Raw genomic sequence first — 14,980 nt, 5'->3', positions numbered from 1 at the left:
ACCCTTTAAAAAGGAGCTGGGCGGGGTTGGGGATTTAGCTCAACGGTAGAGCACTTGCCTAGCAAGCGTAAGGCAAGTGGGTTCGGTCCCCAGCTCCGAAAAAAAGAAAAAAGAAAAAAAAAAAAAAAAAAGGAGCTGGGAGCTGGGCAATGGTGGCTCATGCCCTTAATCCCAGCACTCAGGAGGCAGAAGTAGGTGGATCTCTGAGCTTGAGGCCAACCTGGTCTATGGGGTGAGTTCTAGAGCAGTCAAGGCTATGCAGAGAAACTGAGTCTTGAAAAAACCAGAAGAGAGAGAGAGAGAGAGAGAGAGAGAGAGAGAGAGAGAGAGAGAGAGAGAGAGAAACTGAGAGGCTGAGACTTGGGCACAGGCTAATCTGATGTAGGCAATTCCTGGATTCATGATTTTTGTGGGGTTTTTTTTGTTTGTTTATTTTCCAGGTTCCTCTAGCTTGTGTCAAGCACAGCAGGCTACTGCAATTTCCCTTCGCTGTGAAGGATACAACAGGAGACTCTGGACAGATTCTGGTACTCTATGCATTTTCAAAACTCCTGTGGAAAATAAATGTCTCTATAAATTACCCAGGCTCTAGTGATCTGAGTAAAAACATGAACAGGAGGCAAAGAAATGGCCAATCGTTTAAGAGTGCTTACTGCAGCTCAGTGGATCCAACACCACACACACACACACACACACACACACACACACACACACACACACACACACACTAAACCCGATGCATGTACAGACTACGACACCTGTCCATCTAGTGATGGTGTACATCAGGCCCGCCATCTTTCTTTCCGAAGGCCTTTGCATGTTTCCTAGAATGTTATTCCCTCCATCCCTCAAACTCAGTTGATCCCAGCACACCTTGTCTGGGAAAGCAGCAAAGCTAGAGCTGACTCCTTAGAGAACTGCCTAGTTCGGGAGAGGAAGTGGGCGGCGCACCTTCTCCATGGGCGGAGCCAGCAGACGGAACAGCCGGAGTGGACAAGTGGAGACACTAGGAAGCCAGCAGCTGTGAGAGGCCTCTCATCTGCCAGCCTGCTGCCTGAGCCTTAAGACGTTGGTGCCGTGGGTGCCTTTGTTCCTCGGGGTCCCTGCCTCCTGCCAGGACCTGCTGTGAGGCTATGTAGGGGCCTGCTCTTTTTGGACAGGGATAGAAATGAACTCTGATGACAGACCACAGAGTTGACGGCAGAGCTGAACGTGATGCGCGATATGTTGACATGAGGAGGCCACTGGAGTATCGATGAGGCCAGTAGCGTGGCCTCATGGTCAGGTCAGGTGCCCAAGAGTCTGGGTTAGAAGTTTTTATTTTCCATATGGATTTGGGTTTGGGTTTTTTTTATTTTGGAGACAAAAGTATCAATTTGTAGCCCAGACTGGCCCCACATTTAGGGTAATCCTCCTGCCCCAGCTTCCTGAGTACCAAGACTCCTGTGTACAGCAGCGCTTTTGCCTTCCACATGTGTAGGTGTTGTTTTTAATAATATTCTCAAAAAAGCCCCCAAAACCCTCACTTATCTCACCTTTAAACACTCCCTCCATGGGCTGGAGAGATGACTCAGGGCACTGGCTGCTCTTCCAGGGGTCCTGAGTTCAATTCCCAACAACTACATGGTGTCTCCTCACAACCATCTATAATATGATCTGATGCTCTCTTCTGGCATGCAGATGTACGTGCAGATAGAGCACTCATATAATAAAATAAATACTTATATACACACATACATATATCCCTCCTGCCACCCTCTCCAAGAAGAGCTGCCCTGACCTTGGACGGAGGCATATGACCTCTAGTCTGAGAGGCATCTACATGCCTAGAAAGATGCCACCCACCCCAGCTGGCGCCAACATAACCAGCCAGTGGTGCAATGGTGACCACAGTTCTTCACTTTAAGGATGTTGTTTTTCTCATCTGTAGAGCAGAGATCCACGGCTATCTCTAGTGTCAAGAGGTCAAGCAGGATAATATGCGTGAAGCCCCTAGTGGAGAGAAGGTGTTGAGCAAACATTTCATCCAAGAGAAGCTTAGCATCGAGAGTGGAAAGAACATTCTAGAATGGAGGCTGGAAACCTTCCGTGAACATTCAGTCTTGGGAATCAAATTATTAGCACCAGATTTGGAGGAGGAAGTGTTGTGCGGAAGGCAGTGGCCCATGTGCTGCAATTGCAGCCATAGCTTCATGTTCTTGGGAGTTAGAACACAGCCTCTAAAAAAGGCAATTCTGGTGATTTTTGTAAGGCACAGTCACAACAAACATCCTGTAGCTTTTGAATAGTTTTTTAAAAATAAATTTATTAAGCTATATTAAATCCTACAAGCTGTACATGCCAAGGAGAGCTAAAAGCATTTGGGGACTTCGGATGGAATTTCCCAAGCCTTAGAAAGGAACACCACCAACTGAACATCACAACTGCAGCTGTGGAATTAATTTTAAACCATTTTAAGTCCTGACGAGTATTTTGTTTGGCAAGAGGAGAACCCTGTTGTGGAGGATCTGAAATTTAGGGTTCTGGTTCATGGGTACCTAGTATGCAGAGAGAAGAAACAGGACTCACAGGTTCGACTAGAAGTATGCAATTTGACCTGTTGGGAACACATAACATGTCACTCCTCCTCCACCTCCTCCTCCCTCCTCCCCCCCCTCCTCCTCCTCCCCCTCCCCTCCTCTCCCTCACTGACCTCCCCCCTTCTCTCCCCCTCCTCCCTCCTCCCCCCCCCCCTCCCCTCCCCCCCCCTCCCCTCCATCCTCCTTCCTCCTCCCTCCTCCCCTCCCTCCCCCCCCCCTCCCCTCCCCTCCCCCCCCCCCCCCCCCCCCCCCCCCCCCCCCCCCCCCCCCCCCCCCCCCCCCCCCCCCCCCCCCCCCCCCCCCCCCCCCCCCCCCCCCCCCCCCCCCCCCTCCCCCCCCCCCCCCCCCCCCCCCCCCCCCCCCCCCCCCCCCCCCCCCCCCCCCCCCCCCCCCCCCCCCCCCCCCCCCCCCCCCCCCCCCCCCCCCCCCCCCCCCCCCCCCCCCCCCCCCCCTCCCCCCCCCCACCCCCCCCTCCTCCTCCCTCCTCCCTCCTCCCTCCCCTCCCTTCCTCATTCCCTCCCCTCCCTTCCCCCCCTCCCTTCCTTTCTCCTTTTTCTAACTCCTTTCATTCTTCCTTCTCCCTCCCTTCTTTTCCTCTTTCCCTTCCCTTTTCCCTCCCCCCCTTTCTTCTTTCCATCCGTCCCTCTCTTCCTCCCTCTCTGCTTCCTTCCTCCCTTCCTTCCTGGTAGGTTTGTGTTTCTATTCATTGTATAATTAGCTGAGCTGATCAAAGGCGAGCAAGCCCTGTGCTCGTCTTGTGCTTTGCTAAGAAGAGTCCAAGCCAGGCCTGATAATGTAGCCTATAATCTCTGCACTCTGAAGCAGGAAGGTTGTGAGTTCAGGGCCAGCCTAGGTTGCACTGATTAATTAAAATGATGCACATGTGTGGGAACTCCACCTCAGATAGCAGTGCAGGACACAAGCCTTTGGGCAGGAGTCCCCACAGCATGGTGTTTACAGAATGCTTCAGGCCGCAGCCAACTTCCCCAGTTCACATACTCACAGTATGTGTCATTGAAAAGCTTGCAGAATGTCAGGAAATTGAGACTCTGGGTGAAGCAAACTGGTCAGATGATTGCAACTCCTTCCTTTTGAGAAGCCATTCCTCACACCACAAGGAATGCTGAGAGGAATTTGCCCCTTTTCTTCCAGGAAACAGCCCTCCTATCTAATGGGCATCATGGTCTGTGCCAAATAGGCAGACTGAGGACACATGCCAGCGTGAGGGGTAAGGCGCCCAGAATTCCCTGGCCGCTCTTTGCAGTGGACCATTCACTGGACGTTAATTTGCAATGAAGTCATTACCTACAATTATCAAAGCAGAGCTAGCAAAACACTGCGCCCAGGCTCCATTAGTGGGCACATCTCTCCTCCCTTGGAACTGGGTTTCATATTTGAACCTGTGTTCTTGGGTCCGCTGAGAAAATGAGAGCTACTGAGGTCAGAGCTTTCTGAGGTCCTGATGCACAGTTGCTGTCTTCCTGGCAATGGCCAGAACCCTCTGCTGGTGTAGGACTTTGTTCCTGTAGCTGTTTAGTCATTGAGTCAGATTGGAGAGGACTGAATGTCAGCTGAAGGCATCCATTGAGCTGGAACAAGCTAGAATAAGTGGGGAGAGGAGGAGTTCCACACAGAAAAGAAATAATGACAGATGCTTTTTATAGAGCAATCCACCAAGAAGCTCAGAGCAAAATACAAAGGTTCGAGCACCCAGAGGGCATCCAACAGTAATTGAGGGCTCAGTTGGAACCCAAAGTTCGAATAGGGGTACTGCATAGAAAACACCAGCAAGGAACACAGACCTCATGTGGAAGTCAGTGTTGGGGCAGCTCAAATCATTCAAACACAGGTCCATAGGCCTGAAAGCACATTTTTAAAATCACACCCCCAAATTAGCCTCAGAGAGCTGTAATTTCACTCGAGTATCCTATTTCTATTGTGTTATCAGAAGCACCATCCGCTTCACTGAACTGCAGTGGGTAAATGTGAAGTACTGAGTTTTCGTGACTGCATAATTAACTGACATTTGGCTGAAGACAACTCTTCACTACCTGGTGCTTGATGGTGACAGGACAAGTGTTAAGAAAAGGCAAAGTGGGTTGGGGGGCTCAGTGGTAGGAGCGCTTTAACCACAAGGCCCTCCCCCAGCTCCGGAAAAAAAAAAAAAAAAAGAGAGCAGAGAAGAGAGAGAGGAAGGAAAAAGGAGGCAGAAAAAACAGAAAAAAAAAAAAAAAAGGAAGCAAAAAGAGAAAAAAAAAAAAAAAAATGAAAACAGAACAAAAAAAAAAAAAAAAAAAAAAAAAAAGGCAAAGTGTATTCAACCACTTGGCTTCACAGCTGCCCCCCCCGCAACACACACACCAGAAGTTTTCTAATTGAATGGTAAATGCATGCAATTTTAACATTTCTGAGCAACCAAAATGAAGATGAAACAACATGGAATTGGGTGTGGTAGCTGGGATGACAAGGTTGAAGGATCAGAAGTTTGAGACCAGCAAAGGCAATACATTTTGTGAAGGTGGATGGGCACCTTCATTGTGACTTCTCAGATACAAGCTTTGGTTTGCAGAAGTACCAGGGAGGTGAAGTCTGGGAGTGGCTCTCAGATAGGAGGAGAGACACTCTATCATCACAGGCTGGGCAGAAAGCTTCCAGAGAGGCTGTGTGCAGTGATACGCAGACACACAATGTTATGAAGAAGTGATGTTGCTGTGACTTGTCGCCTGACAAAAGCGGCTTATGGAGGGAAGGACTTGTGACTCACAGTTGAAAGAACACCACAGTGGCGGGAAAGCATGACAATAGAAGGGAGACACAGGTGGCAGGGCGTTCACAGCTGAGAGAGCTGATGCTCAGGGCCCTCTCTCTTTTACACCATCTAGGAACCCGGGCCATGAGGGCACTGCCACAGTTAGGATGTGTCATGGAACACTGCCCTCCAGGTGTGAGTGGCCATCGCACGTTTGCACCATCAGCAGCTGTGACTGCTGGGAAGGGATCTGCCTGCATAGCATTGTTCCTTTACCATCATGAAAGAGGGAGGAGCTCATGAGGGCTCCCCTCTCCAAGGGTTTTTTATAGACAATTAATGGTCGCTGGAAGAAGACATTTTTCTTCAGTGCGTAACTGCCCAGAAAGTTTCCCATGCTGCCATAAGAAACCTAGTTATAGTTATGGGTTCACCAAGCCTCATGAGTGCAGTCACTCTTTGTTCCTCTCCTTGGTGCTCTCTGTTCGGGGTGAGCACATGTTTGTTCAGGTCTCCTTGGAACCTAGGCAAAGAGCCTGGCAGAAGCAGCGATGAGTTCAGGAAGCGCACTTGTGCAGTCTCTGTTGTGGGTGACGAGACATGCAGCTGAGGCTAAGCTGTCCGAGGGTTCACCGTTCATGGGCCTGATCCCAGTATGGTATTCCCGACACGATGTGGGCTGCCAGGCGCTCTTGCTGCAGTTGCCCTGCCTACTAGGAATGAAGATGTGTAGCTGAAACTGCTGCATGGGTCCCGGGGCGCGGGGGTGTCTTCCTGTGTGGTGTGCAATGACAGATCTTCCTGATGAACGGGGCTGACAGATGAGTACGGGATGGTGGACAAACCAGAGACTACGTTGCAATCAGTAAGTAGTGTAATGGTATTGGGTGGTCAGCAGTGTGTGGCGTCAGTCCCATGGCTGTGGGCGGTAAAACACGAAACCGAAGCTGAGCTATTGGCCCAGAAAGGACATGCGTGAGTGAGGAGGACATGTGGATGTTATCTTCTGCACTAGCTCTAGATTAGCAGGAAAGGGGCGGGGAGGGGGGTGGTGGAGGAAGGGATGGAGGGATGGCTTGCCCTTTCTTATGGCTGTCATGGGAAAGGTGATAGGCTGTTTCTCCGCCGCCAGTGAAATGAGCCAACTGAAGCCAGATCAGATTATATTCAAGGCAGGTTCATTGGGAAGCTGCTCTGGGGTGGGTGATTCACTGGCCCCAAGGTCCAAGGCCAAGGAAGTTGCCATGGGGAAAGAGGAAGGGAGTAAAAGAGGGAGAGAGAAAGAGGTACAAGTATGGGAAGAGAAGAAGAGAAAAGAGAGTGGGAGAGACCAAAATGTTTGGATTATATAGGGAGGAGCTTCTCAGGGAAGGGCAGCCAAATCCCTGGGCTGGAAGGTTCAGGGTTGGTGCCAGGGTATGCCAGGTAGGGACTGAAGGATGCTGGGGGAACCTGGAGGCCAGGTCTGCTTTGGTATGTAAAATCTGCACCTCAGTCCCTTGTCCCGGATCTGAAACCAAAAGGAAGGGAAGAGCACAAACTAGACTGTTGCTAAGCAGCCCCTCCTGGGGTCCCCAGACCTGAACGATGAGGAGGGAAAGAGTGAGGCGTAAACAGAAGCCAGCCTTTAATACAGAGGAAAGGAGATCCAGTCTATAACATGCAGATGGGGGCCTTAATGATGGTCCAACAAACGATGGTAATCATGGAATACTTCGCCCTTGAACTGCTCGAAACGGGAAGATACTTCTAAACAACAAATGGGAGACCTTCTCACTGTATGGCTTGTGATACTGCGGGACATGGGAGAATGGAGATAGAGCAACTGTGTAATGTAACTACCCATTCCTTCAAGACAAAGGCTGGGGCTGGAGAGATGGCTAGGTGGTTAAGAGCATCAGCTGTTCTTCCTGAGGTCCTGAGTTCAAATCCCAGCAACAACATGGTGGCTCACAACCATCTGTAATGAGATTCGATGCCCTCTTCTGGTGTATCTGAAGACAGCTACAGTGTACTTATATATAATAAATAAATCTTAAAAAAAAAAAAAAAGATGTCAGCACCAGTGTGGGCTTCCTGATATGATAACTGACAAGTGGGAACATACGAAACTAAAAGCCTTCTGTATAACAAAGGAAACGGTTGGTGGAATGGAGAGACAGTGAAGAAAACCTTTGTGAATACGTATCCTTTTTTTAAAGATTTATTTATGGTTAAGAGCACTGACTGCTCCTCCAGAGGTCCTGAGTTCAAATCCCAGCACCTACATGGTGGTTCACAACCATCTGTAATAGGATCCAATGCCCTCTTCTGGTGTGTCTGAAGACAGCAACAGTTCACTGACATGTATTAAATAAATCTTTAGAAAAAGAAAAGAAAGTGGCAAGTATATCTTGGGGAGGCACCTCTTTTGGTTGAATTGGACGACCACTCCACAGGTGGGAATTCATGTTGCATACTGTAAACTCAGTGAAAAGCTCATGGCTGGAGAAACTAGGTTCTAATACAGAGCTCCTGCTAGGAGACCAGATCTTTGAGGTTCAGACTTCATCTTCGAGAACTGACCTAAGGCTGAACTAGATAACTAACCAGCACCAGTTTCAGATTAGCCCTCAACAAGACCTGCATCTAGCACTGGCTTCCAGGTTATTCCCCAGCAAATCTGCACCTCCAGGTTACAAGCCCGTCCCTAGCACTTCGATCACCACCGATCGGGTTCCCAGCACCATAATGGCCCCCCAATCAGATGTGTATCAGGCTAGATACCCCCTTCTTGCCTCTGTAAATGCTTACCTAAAACTAGGCTCAGGGTTCCACCTTCCTATGTGTCGGGGTTGGCAGGGAGCCCAAGCTCCCTGAGTAAAGAGACCCCAATGCGACTTCACTGGAGTTGGCTCCTAGGTGGTCTTTTTGGGGTTCACAAACATCTCCTGACACAACACTGCCATTGTCATAGTAAATGGAAATAAAATGCTCACCTAATCCAAACTGTTACTCCCCGCACACTAGTGCTCCCATTGGGTTTTGTTCCAGAAGCTTCTTTTCACAGTGCTTACTGGTACTGCACACTCATAACTGATCAGAGTGCTGAAAATAAATGGCTGTTGTATACACAGCTATAGTGGGACAACTTTTCTAAGGGAAAGAAGAGGCAGAGAGGAAATGAAAGCCGGAGCAAAGAGTGGGGAGCCCTGTGGGACACCGACTTCTAAGTATAGCATGTCTCTTACACTGGTGAACTCATGGTAGCTGCCTTGGCCTGCATAGGCTGCAAAGGACTGAAGCCTCCAGTCTCCTGGCATTTGGAAGAGAAGGACTTGTGGGGCTAACCCTCCCCCAGAGTTTATAAATGGTTAATGTTGATGGGGGTGCAAGAGGCTCCTTCAGTGTGTATCCACTGGTAAGGTGATCACGTCCTGTAAATGACCCAAGTGAAATTCATCGAGTCACACACACAAAGAACATGGATGCAGAAGGAGGGCTAGAGGGTGGGGCTTATCGGGAGTCAGACGTAGGAAACAGAGTCACAGGGGTGAGTGGAATATGACCAAAATGCACTATATACATACAATAAAATCATAACAAAGCATTATTATGCATAATTAATATATGCTAATAAGAGAAAAATATGTAAGACTTAGACATTTGTCTAGCTTTCCTATGCTACTTGTTCTTGACAAGGTCACTGAGGTGTACTTAAGGGCATGCTTGTCTGTGTTGATTAAAGGGATTAGAGGGGATTCTGTCCAGAAAATGTGACGTACTGGGACCAGAATTACAGGGTTGAAAGTTCTCTCATTAATCCTTCTCTGGGGAGAAATAAACCTCAGGTGGATTTGAGCAACCTACCACACCTGTACCAGAGGCTGTGGAGCACAGACAATGGTGGTGCTGGTGGTGATGCTGATGAGGGAGATGAGGAGGAGGAGGAGGAGGAGGAGGAGGAGGAAGAAGAAGAAGAGGAGGAAGAGGAGGAAGAGGAGGAGGAAGAGGAGGAGGAGGAGGAGGGAGAGGAGGAGGAGGAGGAGAATGCCAGCAATGGCCCCTTGTTCTGTGCCTATCATGACTCCTTCCCTGTGGAAAAGTGTATTAAATAATTTTGGGGTTGGGGATTTAGCTCAGTGGTAGAGCACTTGCCTAGCAAGCGCAAGGCCCTGGGTTCAGTCCCCAGCTCCAAAAAAAAGAAAAGAAAAAAAAAATTTCAAGTTTTAAATTGGTTCTCTAGTAGTATCCCATTTAGAAACAAAGAAACAGAGGCTGGTATGGTCTTTTTTTGTTTCCTTTTTTAATATTTTAAATTTATTTATTTATTATATACGAGTACACTGTAGCTGTCTTCAGACACACTGGAAGAGGCATCAGATCCCATTACAGATGGTTGTGAGCCACCATGTGGTTGCTGGGAATTGAACTCAGGACCTCTGGAAGAGCAGTTGTCAATGCTCTTAACTGCTGAGCCATCTCTCCAGCCCCTTTTGGCTTCTCGCAGGGCAGTTTTCAAGCAATTTTCATTCTCTTTAAGGAAAGGCATGTGGGGAAGGGAGGGCAGCCTGGGAAAGAAGAAGTTTCAAGAGGTGAACGCTCTCACAGCAAGCCCCAGAGCAGCTTCACTGACCATTCAGTCTCAAGTCCTAGGTGATAGGGAAGAGATGTTTGCTGTCATGACAGTATGAAAGCAAGAGCCTCATAGAGCCTGAATTTTAAGGCTGAAGCTAGAAGTTAATCAGATTCACAAGAAATGAGCCCCCCCCCATCACAGGAAATCAGAAATCCATCACAGGAAATCATAATTCCACCACAGGAAATTTGAATCTCTATCACAGGAAATAAGAACCCCCCCATAACAGGAAATAAGAACCCCCATCACAGGAAATCAGGACCCCCCCATCTCAGGAAGTCAGGACACCATCACAGGAAGTCAGGACCCCCCCTCCTCACAGGAAGTCAGGACCCCCCATCACAGGAAATCAGGACCCCCCATCTCAGGAAGTCAGGACCCACCCTCCTCACAGGAAGTCAGGACACCCCTCCTCACAGGAAGTCAAGACACCCATCACAGGAAATCAGGACCCCTATCACAGGAAGTCAGGACCCCTATCACAGGAAGTCAGGACCCCCATCACAGGAAGTCAGAACCCCCACCCTCACCCACCCGTTAGCCCCTCCAAGAAGAGCCACTTGCACAGTATTCATGATGGCTACTGATTTTCACTTTTTCCTTTGTGAGGAAGCATATTATAAAAAAAAGCATTTTGAGGGTTGGGGATTTAGCTCAGTGGTAGAGCGCTTGCCTAGCAAGCGCAAGGCCCTGGGTTCGGTCCCCAGCTCCGAAAAAAAGAAAAAAAAAAAAACATTTTGGAAAAATCAGAGTTAAAATTATTTAAGTGAACAGAACTTTCACCTTGTATCTCGTGGGCACTTCACATGGCCGAAACATAGTTGGCTCCAACTGAAAATGTGAATTAGAGCAAAGCGAGAGGAGGATGTGACACGGACATGTCAGGAAACAGAAGCTTCCAGCTCTACAAAACTGTTTCCTAAAATCATGAGCAGAAGGCGAAAGGCCGCACAGGATGCTGGGAGCTAAAGCTGCCTGGGATGGACATAGGGCAGGTGGTAGACCGGCAGGCAGAAGAAAGATTTCAGAGGGCCAGAGTCATTTGAAAATACCATGGCAAGGTTTAAAAGGACGGTTGTGATTTTTTTATGTTTTATTTTAAAAATCGAGAGTGTGTCTGTCTCTGTGTATATATGTGTGTGTGTGTGTGTGTGTGTGTGTGTGTGTGTGTGTGTGTGTGTGTGGGCTGGAGGCCCACTAGGGAGCTGAAATGCGAACTCCTGTTCTCAGGTTGCAACATCAAGTGCTCTTTAACCTCTGGGCCTTCTCTCCATCCCATTTCTTTATCTGATGACTTCAAGAACACGTGTTGCCTTTCTGATCAGGGAAAAGACAAACAAAACAAACAAACACACAAAAGGGTATAGAGTTATTTTTGAAAGCCTGGTAAAGGCTGGTGAGGTAAAGGTGCTCGGCACTGAGCACGATGACCCCAGTTTCCTCTCCAGGCCCACGAGGAGGATGGAGAGAACAACTGTGGAAAGTCATCATCTGCTCTTGAAGCTCACACTGTAGCACGAGTGCTCTCTCTACACCCAATTGGATGGATGGATGGATGAACGAACCTAAGTGGGGTTTGATGGCTCATTCCTTTAATCCCCAGTACTCAGGAGGCAGAGGCAGGGAAAAACCCCTGAGTTTGAGACAAGCTGGTCTACACAGTGAGTTACAGGTCAGCCAGGGCTACACAGAGATACCCTGTCTCAAAAAACCAATAAAATCATCACCACCACCAACACTACCACCACCACTGTCATCATCATAACTGTTTTTAAAACATTGGAAAGGGGCATATGGAAGGAGCAGTAATGGAGGTCAGCTCTGGGAGTCTGAGCTGAAAGAACCTGGTGCTCTGCGTGTCCTAGTGCCAAGCATTGTTGATGCTGAGTGTCCCCCTGAGGGCCACATGCTAAGTCCCATTAGTGGCACTGCTCAGAAATGGTGGACACTGTGGGAGGTAGAGACTAATAGGAGGTCCTTGGGTCTCTGGAGCCCCAGACCCTGGCTTCTTTCTCTTTCTCTCTGCTTCCTGGCCTACAGGACATGAAGTTTGTCTCTGCCACAGGCCCATGGCCACTGCCATCCTCAACTCCCAGCAGCAGCTCAGTGCATGCGATTTCTGGTTCGGGATGGAACAGAACTGTGAAGGACACAAGCCCTTTGTCAAAGCTAAGGAAGCCAGTTTGCTGTACTGATGGAAAGCTGGCCGAGGCACCTCAGAACGCAGTTCTCGTCACCTTCTCATGGAGCCTGGGCGGCAGGACAGACTTAACGAGCTGAAACCTTTCTGCTTAATTGTTATCAGTGAACTCGTTCAGAGATGACTGCCCTTGGCTTCCTTGTGCTGCTGTTGTTGTTTTATCTTGGTTTTAAGACCTTTTAAAAACAGATTTATTCATTTCATGTGAATGTTTTATCTACATGTATGTATGTATGTATGTATGTATGTATAATGTATGTATGTATGTATGTATGTATGTATGTATGTATAATGTATGTATGTATACCCCATGTGCTTGTTGCCCTGAAGGTCAGAAGAGTGCATCAGAGCCTCTGGAACTGGAGTTGTGCTCAGGATGGATGAAGTCCCAGGGTAAATTCCTTAAAGGATCTTTCTCATCATGGCTTCAGAGACACCCTATGGAATGGCTGATCTGTTAAATACCAGCTGTCACAGGGTGTTTATTGCTGTGGCCAAAAGCCACCTGTGAAGGAAATGATTTATTTCAGCTCCTGCTTCCAGGTAACAGCCCCTCACTGAGGGAAGTCAGGGCAGGACCTGGAGGCAAAAACGGATACAGAAGTCATGGTAGATCTGGTTTGCTTCTCATGGCTCAGCCTGCTTCCTTATACTACCTGGATGACCAGCACCACCTACAATGGACTGAGTCATTCCATATCATTCACCAAGTAAGAAAATGTAACACAGGCTTGCCCTCAGGACAGTCTGGTGGGTTTCTCCGTTGAGGGTTCCTCTTCACAAATGACTCTAGCTTGTGTCAACTTGACACAAAGCTAGCCAGCACAGCACCTGATATAAATTAAAATGGAGCACAAAGCCTTTTTAAAAGATTGATATTGGAGGAAGTGGCTGCGACCTTGCGCGGGTCTCAGAGCCGGTTCGGCGCGTCGACTGTCCAGAGTCCGCGGCCGAGGAGACCCGAGGTCCAGGAGACAAGTGACTATGGCCTACCACAGCTTCCTGGTGGAGCCCATCAGCTGCCATGCTTGGAACAAGGACCGTACTCAGATCGCCATCTGCCCCAACAACCACGAGGTGCACATCTATGAGAAGAGCGGTGCCAAGTGGAACAAGGTGCACGAGCTCAATGGGCAGGTGACAGGCATCGACTGGGCCCCCGAGAGTATTGACCTGCGGCGCAGACCGCAATGCCTATGTATGGACGCTGAAGGGCCGCACGTGGAAGCCTACACTGGTCATCCTTCGGATTAATCGAGCTGCCCGCTCCGTGCGCTGGGCCCCCAGTGAGAACAAGTTCACCGTGGTCAGTGGTTCCCGTGTCATTTCCATCTGTTATTTTGAGCAGGAGAATGACTGGTGGGTGTGCAAACACATCAAAAAGCCCATCCGCTCCACTGTCCTTAGCCCGGACTGGCATCCCAACAACGTGCTCCTGGCTGCAGGCTCCTGTGACTTCAAGTGCAGGATCTTCTCTGCCTATATCAAGGAGGTGGAGGAATGGCCACCCCTACACCATGGGGCTCCAAGATGACCTTTGGAGAGCTGATGTTTGAATCGAGCAGCAGCTGTGGCTGGGTGCGTGGTGTCTGCTTCTTGGCCAGTGGGAGCCGAGTTGCTTGAGTCAGCCATGACAGCCCTGGTAGATACTGAGGAAAAGATGGCCGTGGCAACCCTGGCCTCTGAGACATTACTGCTCCTGGCCATCACCTTCATCACAGAAAATAGTCTCGTGGCAGCAGGCCACGACTGCTTCCCGGTGCTGTTTACCTATGACAACGCTGCAGGGACATTGAGCTTTGGTGGCCGGCTGGACGTACCCAAGCAGAACTCCCAGCGTGGCCTGACAGCCCGAGAGCGCTTCCCGAACCTGGACAAGAAGGCCAGCTCTGAAGGGGGTGCAGCCACAGGGGCTGGCCTGGATTCACTGCACAAGAACAGCGTCAGTCAAATCTCAGGGCTCAGCGGGGGCAAGGCCAAGTGCTCGCAGTTCTGCACCACAGGCATGGACGGTGGCATGAGCATCTGGGATGTGGGGAGCTTGGAGTCAGCCTTGAAGGATCTGAAGAGCAAGTGAGCTGTGAGGAGTGCTGTCCTCATCCCTAGTGCAGGGGAGGAGGGAAAGGGGTTGGGATGCTAAGGGCTGCTTTGCTGAATGCTTCTAGGGTGCAGTACAGGTCTGCAAAGGGGGATGCTCTCTCTCCAAAGAGGGGAAGAGGAAGGTGGGGAACTTTCCTGCCTATTTAACGAAAACGTGCCTTTTAAAGAGATGCTTTCATTCATTGTAAACCAAAAACCCAAAGCACAATGCTGGTCATGAACTGCTTCAAAATGTGGGCTAATAAACACACCAAATGTGGACAGGCAAAAAAAAAAAAAATTGATATTTATGTGTATGAGTGTTTGCCTGCATGTGTCTGTGTGCACCAGGAGAACACTGGTGTTTTTAGAAGCCAGAGAAGACTTTGGGTTCCCTGGCACTAGAGTTGCAGATAGCTGTAAGCTCTCATGTGGGTGCTAGCTACTGAATCTAGATCCTCTACAAGAGCAGTAACTACTCAAGGTCCGTCTCTAGCCCCAAGCATGAAACGTTTGATTTGCCTAACAGCTCACAGCAAGGCAGTAGCCAAACAAAGTTTCAAGTTCGTATCTAGCCTGCTTTCACAAGTCATTACATTGAAATTAATAAGACCAATGATGTCAGCAAAACAGCGGAAAAGAAAGAGCAGAACTCTGGGGCTGGACAGATGACTCAGGATTAAGAGCACTGACTGCTCTTCCAGAGGTCCTGAGTTCAATTTTCAGCAACCACATGGTGGCTCACAACCATCTGT

General features: G+C 49.2%; 1 pseudogene; it reads left to right on the top strand.

Annotated features, from left to right (window-relative positions):
* Positions 1 to 13,033: 13,033 nt before the first annotated feature.
* Positions 13,034 to 14,223, top strand: LOC116913447 (annotated as a pseudogene).
* Positions 14,224 to 14,980: the final 757 nt, after the last annotated feature.

This window comes from Rattus rattus, chromosome 12 (genome assembly GCF_011064425.1).
Source record: "Rattus rattus isolate New Zealand chromosome 12, Rrattus_CSIRO_v1, whole genome shotgun sequence".
NCBI lineage: Eukaryota > Metazoa > Chordata > Mammalia > Rodentia > Muridae > Rattus > Rattus rattus.
This window is presented reverse-complemented; position numbering and strand designations above follow the sequence as displayed.